The sequence below is a fragment of the Somniosus microcephalus genome, unplaced genomic scaffold (genome assembly GCF_052327205.1).
Source record: "Somniosus microcephalus isolate GS21.2 unplaced genomic scaffold, FLI_Smic_1.0 scaffold397, whole genome shotgun sequence".
Lineage (NCBI taxonomy): Eukaryota > Metazoa > Chordata > Chondrichthyes > Squaliformes > Somniosidae > Somniosus > Somniosus microcephalus.
The window spans coordinates 220,396-227,828 of NW_028225584.1; positions in this window are offsets into that span (position 1 = coordinate 220,396).

Here is a 7,433-nt window from a genome sequence, read left to right on the forward strand (position 1 = left end):
TTCAGCATTGCTTTCTTTTTTAAGTTGAATTCTTTTGTAGAATTTAAATCATTCCGCTATCAGCAGCGGTGTGGGGTTTAAATGCTCTTGCAGGATAGTAACAATATCCGCGAAACTCTTTCCTACCAGTTTATCTGGTGTTACAAGGTTCCTTAATAACCCGTACGTCTTCGCACCCATCGAGTTTAATAGGGTTAGTGCTTTCTTATCCTCCGGTACCTCATTCGTTGTACAGTAAACTTCGATGCATTCCACATAAGTGGCCCAATCTTCCACATCGCTATCAAAAGCAGTGATGTTACCCGTTTTTGGCATCCTTGTTGAGTTTCCTTTCCTTTGGATATGATTATTATTTTTATTTTATTTATTTATTTATTTTTCAAAATGGCGGCTTCCCGCGCTTGGCGGCTTTTCCCGCGCTTGGCGGCTTTTCCCCACGCTTGTCTTCTTCCCCCGCTGACTCAAAATGGCGATTACCGTGCTGTTGCCGTTCTCACCTCCCAGCGGTCCTTTATTTTCCCCTACGCTGCTGCTCTTGTTCCCCGCCGCTCCCGCGGTCCTTGTGGTCATAAACGCTTTTCTGGCTGCTGCGCGTCTCTGCCCCGATTGCAGTCCGGCCCCTGACACCGGCTGCAGTCATGTTCTCCACTCTTTTCGTCGCTTCCCTCCCCTTCTCTTACTGACAACTCGGCCGACTTCCCCCCCCGTGCCGCTCGATCGGGCTTACCCGCCGCTGTCATCGAAGTGATGTTCACTGATGTTTGACTTCGTGGCCAGAAACCAACCCGGGTTCCCGATTGCCTCCCCTGCTATGCAGTGCCCAGCAGGATGTTGAGGGTGGATGTCCTTGATCGACGCCCGTTTCAGAGGCGAAGCTTCCTTTGATGCAACTGCCGCTAGGTAAGATCAGACTCGTCGCCACTGTTGAGTCTGTGTTTCCAAATGTAGTTATGCTGAATAACTGGACACAGACTACAGAAATAATTAAACAGGTCTTTAGTAATTGAGGGTCAGGGCTGAACTGGGATACACTTTGCTCCGCAGGGTTTATATACCGGTGTGGTCACCACCGGTACTACAATGTACAGGAGCCATCAAAAAGTAGTCCATCACCTTAAGGTATTCTCTTAAGGTGGTACAGGTTACATACACTACAAATCTCCTCTGTACCCTCTCTAGTGCAATCACATCTTTCCTGTAATGTGGTGACCAGAACTGCACGCTGTTCTCTAGCTGAGGCCTAACTAGTGTTTTATACAGTTGAAGCATAAACCCCCCATCTCTTGTATTCTATGCCACGGCTAATAAAGGCAAGCATTCCGTATGCCTTCTTAACCACCTTATCTACCTGGCCTGCTACCTTCAGGGATCTGTGGACATGCACTCCAAGGTCCCTTTGCTCCTCTACAATACTCAGTGTCCTACCATTTAATGTGTATTCCCTTTCCTTGTTAGCCCTCCCCAAATGCATTACCTCACACTTCTCCAGATTGAATTCCATTTGCCACTGTTCTGCCCACCTGACCAATTTATTGATATCTTCCTGCAGTCTACAGCTTCCTTCTTCAGTATCAGTGTAAGGTGTTTGGTTCCCTCGTCCTTACAAGGGTTCTTTGACTCTGGGTTTTACAGCAACAAAATGGTAGACGACACAAAGGTTTAGGTTCAACCCAAAACTGTTAGTTTATTACAACAAAGAAAACACAGACAAGAACCTGTTGTGATTGGGCTGAAACTTACAATCACCCATACGGCCGGTCGTTACCGTTGTGGATTGTAGGCCTGGATCGGAGATGACCTGTCCCCGTCCTCCTTTATCTGACTGCAGTGGCCTACACAACGCAAACCCCTTGTAGGGTCAACTGATACTTACAACCACCTATCCGGCTGGTCGTGGCCGATGTCGATTGCTGGCTTGGGCTGGAGATAACCGTCTTCCCTTCCTTCTTACACCTGGCAGTTGCTGTAGTTCGAGCTAGCTTCCGAGAGAGAGAGAGAGAGCTTCCGAGAGAGAGAGAGAGAGAGCTTCCGAGTGAAGAGAGCGAGAGCTGAGGTGTGGTTCCTTCTTATAGTTCTTTTAGTCACCTGGCCCCATGCTGGGCCTCCCCCAACCAGTTTTGGTTGTCGGTTTGCTGAACTGTCCGACATTCACACCTCGTCAACCTGTAATTCAATCACCGGAGGTGTACAGAGTTGTGAGATCGAAGATAACTCCTTATTTCCTCTCCCGCTTTATGTAACGCAGATTCAATGTGATTTCTATTACTATTGAGGGGCGATTGGCTGATTGACTTGTGTCTCTTCCATTAAAGCCAGGAAGTCCATCGTGACCCCCATTGTTTCAGTTAAACTCAGAGCATTGTCCAGATGTTAATTTTTCCCATCAAAACCAATCATGATTCAAGGCCTCACAGTTCAATGTCAATGTCCTTTTCAGAGTTAATCATGAGTCAAAGCTTTCATTTTCCAGGATCAATGTGTTCTCTAAGAAACATAGAATCATAGAAGATAGGAGCAGGAGTAGGCCATTCGGCCCCTCGAGCCTGCTCCGCTGTTTAATGAGATCATTGCTGATCAACTGAAGTCCCTCATCCCTGGTACCATTCTGGTCAATCTCCCCTTAACTTTCTCTGCTCCAAGGAGAACAACCCCAGCTTCTCCAGTCTCTCCACATAACTGAAGTCCCTCATTCCTGGTACCATTCTGGTAAATCTTTTCTGCAGCCTCTCTAAGGTCTTCACATCCTTCCTAAAGTGCGGTGCCCAGAATTGGACACAATAAGAAAGAAAGATAGACTTGTATTTATAAGAACATAGGAAATAGGAGTAGGAGTCGGCCATTCGGCCCTTCGAACCTGCTCCACCAGTCAATGAGATCATGGCTGATCTTCTGCCTCAACTCCATTCACCGGCCCTATCGCCATATCCCTTGATGCCCTTACTAGTCAGAAATCTATTGACTTCTGTTTTGAATATACCCAATGACTGAGCCTCCACAGCCCTCTGGGGTAGAGAATTCCAAAGATTCACCACCCTCTGTGTGAAGAAATTTCTTCCCATCTCAGTCCTGAATGGCCTACCCTTTATCCTGAGGCTGTGGCCCCTGGTTCTAGACTCTCCAGCCAAGGGAAACATTCTCCCAGCATCCACCCTATCAGGCCCCGTAATAATTTTGTATGCTTCAATGAGATCCCCTCTCATTCTTCTGAATTCAAGAGAATACAGGCCTAGTTTACACAATCTCTTCTCATACGACAGTCCCGCCATCCCAGGAATCAATCTCGTGAACCTTTGTTGCACTCCCTCTATGGCAAGTATATCCTTCCTTAGGTAAGGAGACAAAAATTGTACACAGTACTCCAGGTGTGGTCTCACCAAGGCCCTATATAATTGGAGGCAGTGTTGGTGGTACCTCTCCAGTGCTTTGAGGTGCACTGGAGAGGTACCACCAACGCTGCCTCCGCAAGATCCTGCACATTAATTGGCAGGATAGATGCACCAATGTCAGTGTTCTCTCTCAGGCCAACATCCCCAGCATCGAAGCTTTGACCACGCTCGATCAGCTCCGATGGATGAGTCACATTGTCCGCAGGCCCGATACGAGACTCCCAAAACAAGCGCTCTACTCGGAGCTCCGGCACGGCAAGAGAGCCCGAGGTGGGCAGAGGAAATGCTTCAAGGACACCCTCAAAGCCTCCTTGAAAATGTGTAACATCCCCACTGACACCTGGGAATCCCTGGCCCAAGACCGCACAAAGTGGAGGAGAAGCATCCGGGAAGGCGCCGAACACCTCGAGTCTCTTCGCTGGGAGCAAGCGGAAGCCAAGCACAAGGAATGCACGTCAACCCAAGCACCCCACCCACCCGCCCCTTCAACCACCGTCTGCCCCACCTGTGACAGAGACTGTAGGTCCCGCATTGGAATCATCAGTCACCTGTGAACTCATTTTTAATGTGGAAGCAAGTCATCCTCGGTTCCGAGGGACTGCCTAAGAGAAGAGAGAGGCTCTCACGGTCTTTCACATCCTTGCTAATGTGCGGTGGCCGAGGGAATTGTCACCGTCCCTTTAATCAGAAGAACACACGAGAGGGGGCAGGGAGTCCCTTTAAATATGGAGGGGGTGGGTGTCCCTTTAAATGTGGAGGGGGCGGGTGTCCCTATAAATGTGGAGGGGGCGGGTGTTCCTTTAAATGTGGAGGCGGTGGGTGTCACTTTAAATGTGTAGGGTGGTGGGAGTCCCTTTAAATGTGGAGGGGGTGGGTGCCCCTTTAAATGTGGGGGGTGTGGGTGTCCCTTTAAATGTGGAGAGGCGGGGCCACGCATGCTCACTCGGCCCCCTCACCACAACACGAGGCTGCCAGTGCGCCTGCGCGGGGCCTCCGGGGAGTCGACGGAAGGCTGGGCCCGGGGAAGAGGCGGACTCAGCGGCCGGGTTAAAGTAAAGTGTTTGGGAAGCAATTTAAATCAAGGTGAGGAGGGCAGCGGAGAGCGAGATTATAAAGTAAAATACGAGAAAAACCAAACCTGAGAGTCGGGCGGGCGGGACCTCCGTGGACCCCGAACGGAACGGATTGAGCCACGCGGGGCGGCGGAGTGAGCCGGAGCAATGTGATTCTGACTGATGCGAGCGATGACCAATAGGAAGAGGGCTGAGCTGGGAGGACTGAACTGCGCGGCCTCGTCTTCCAACCAATGGCAGTGCGGCTAGGGGGCGGGGCCTCGTCTCCAGCTCAGGTGCGCTGGGGCCGATTGTGACGCGCTGTCCCCAGGTGAGAGCAGCTCAGTCAGCACAGAGCTGGGGCTGGAATCTGGGAGAGGGGCCGCAGGCAGCGGGCCTGGCAAAGGGGCACAAGCTTCACAATACAAGCTGCTTTCAAATGCACAATTGTTTCCTACACACAGCCTTGGTCACTCTGCAAAAAAAACTGTTTAACAATTCATCATAACTCCCCTGCTTTAGGAGAGGCGTAGAGTGCAAAAGCAAGGAAGTTATGATGAAACTGTGTAAAAGACTGGAGTCAGCTGTGGCTCAGTGGATAGCAGAGTCAGAAGGTTGTGGGTTCAAATCCCGCTCCAGGGACTTGAGCACATAAAGCGAGGCTGACACTCCAGTGCGGTGCTGAGGGAGCGTCGCACTGTCGGAGGGGCAGTACTGAGGGAGTGCCGCACTGTCGGAGGGGCAGTACTGAGGGAGCGCTGCACTGTCGGAGGGGCAGTACTGAGGGAGCGCCGCACTGTGGGAGGGGCAGTACTGAGGGAGCGGCGCACTGTCAGAGGGGGCAGTACTGAGGGAGCGCCGTACTGTCGGAGGGGCAGTACTGAGGGAGCGGCGCACTGTCAGAGGGGGCAGTACTGAGGGAGCGCCGCACTGTCAGAGGGGCAGGACTGAGGGAGCACTGCACTGTCGGAGGGGCAGTACTGAGGGAGCGCCGCACTGCCGGAAGGGCAGTACTGAGGGAGCGCCGCTCTGTCGGAGGGGCAGTGCTGAGGGAGCGCCGCACTGTCGGTGGGGGCAGTGCTGAGGGAGCGCCACACTGTCGGAGGGGGCAGTGCTGAGGGAGCGCCGCACTGTCGGAGGGGGCAGTGCTGAGGGAGCGCCGCACTGTCAGAGGGGGCAGTGCTGAGGGAGCGCCGCACTGTCGGAGGGGGCAGTGCTGAGGGAGCGCCGCACTGTCGGAGGGGCAGTGCTGAGGGAGCGCAGTACTGAGGGAGCACTGCACTGTCAGAGGGGCAGTACTGAGGGAGCGCTGCACTGTTGGAGGGGCAGTACAGAGGCAGCACTGCACTGTCGGAGGGGCAGTACTGAGGGAGCACCGCACTGTCGGAGGTGCAGTGCTCAGGGAGCGCTGTTTCATCGGAGGGGCTGTAATGTGGAAGCGCCGCACTGTTGGAGGGGCAGTACTGAGGGAGCGCCGCACTGTTGCATGGGCGGTGTTGAGGGAGCACTGCTCCATTGGAGGGACAGTACTGAGGGAGCGCTGCACTGTCAGAGGGGCAGTGCTGCGGGAGAGCCGCATTGTCGGAGGGGCAGTAATGAAGGAGCGCTGCAGTGTCGGAGGTGCCATCCTACGGATGAGACGTTAAACCGAGGCCCCCGTTTGCCCCTTCAGGGGGATGTAAAAGATCCCGTGGTGCTATTTCGAAGAAGTTATCCCCGGTGTTTTGAGCCCAATATTTATCCCTCAATCAACATGACGAAAAAGCATTATCTGGTCATTATCACATTGGTGTTTGCGGGAGCTTGCTGTGCGCAAATTGGCTGCCGCGTTTCCCACATTACAACAGTGACTACACTTCTAAAGTACTTCATTGGCTGTAAAGCGCTTTGGGACGTCCGGTGGTCATGAAAGGCTGTTAAAAAGGCAAATGGTATGCTGGCCTTCATTACAAGAGGATTTGAATACAGGAGTAAAGAAGTCTTACTCCAATTATATCTTCTTCTTTCTTCTTAGGCAGTCCCTGGGAACCGAGGATGACTTGCTTCCACATTAAAGATGAGTTCTCAGGTGTAAGGGTAAAGCGGGAGAGCTGCTTCTCCCCGAGACAGACCCTCTGATATAAAGGGTCGACTGGATCCATGTTTATCTGTAATTTAAACAGAGGTCTGGTCGTCTTCCGAGCTCTTTCCCCTAGAGGAGAGGGTAGAATGGGGGTCTTTAGTGTTAAATGGTTTCACCTGGGTCCATTGCTTCCATCGCATACCCATCGGTTCCTGTAGACAAACACACGTATCACTTGTCATTAATACAGTACATGGCCCCATCCAACGGGCCCCATTCCCTTTCTTCCGATAACTTGCGTCATTACTTGTTGACCTATTCTGGGCAACTCGTCTGGTTTAAGTCCAGCATTCTGCCTTTCTAGATCTTTAATCTGTTGTTGGTTCCTTACTTCTTTATTTAGTACTTGTACCTCCTGATTTAGTTGTACTAAGTATCGCCTTAATCTATCTTGCACTGTTCCTGGCCTTAAACACATACGTTGGTTCTGTCTTCACAAAGGAGGACACAAATAACATCCCAGAGATGTCGGGGGAACATAGGGTCTAATGAAAGGGAGGAACTGAATGAAATTAGTATCTGTAGGGAAATGGTGTTAGGGAAATTGATGGGATTGAAGGCCGATAAATCCCCAGGGCCTGATAATCTACATCCTAGGGTACTTAAGGAAGTGGCCCTAGAAATAGTAGATGCATTGCTGGTCATCTTCCAACATTCGATGGAATCTGGAACAGTACCCATGGATTGGCGGGTAGCTAATATTACCCCACTTTTCAAAAAAGGTGGTAGAGAGAAAATGGGGAATTACAGACCGGTAGTCCTGACATCGGTAGTGGGGAAAATGCTAGAGTCCATTATAATGGATGTAATAGCAGAGCATTTAGAAAAAAGTGACCGGATCGGACAAAGTCAACATGGATTTACAAAAGGTAA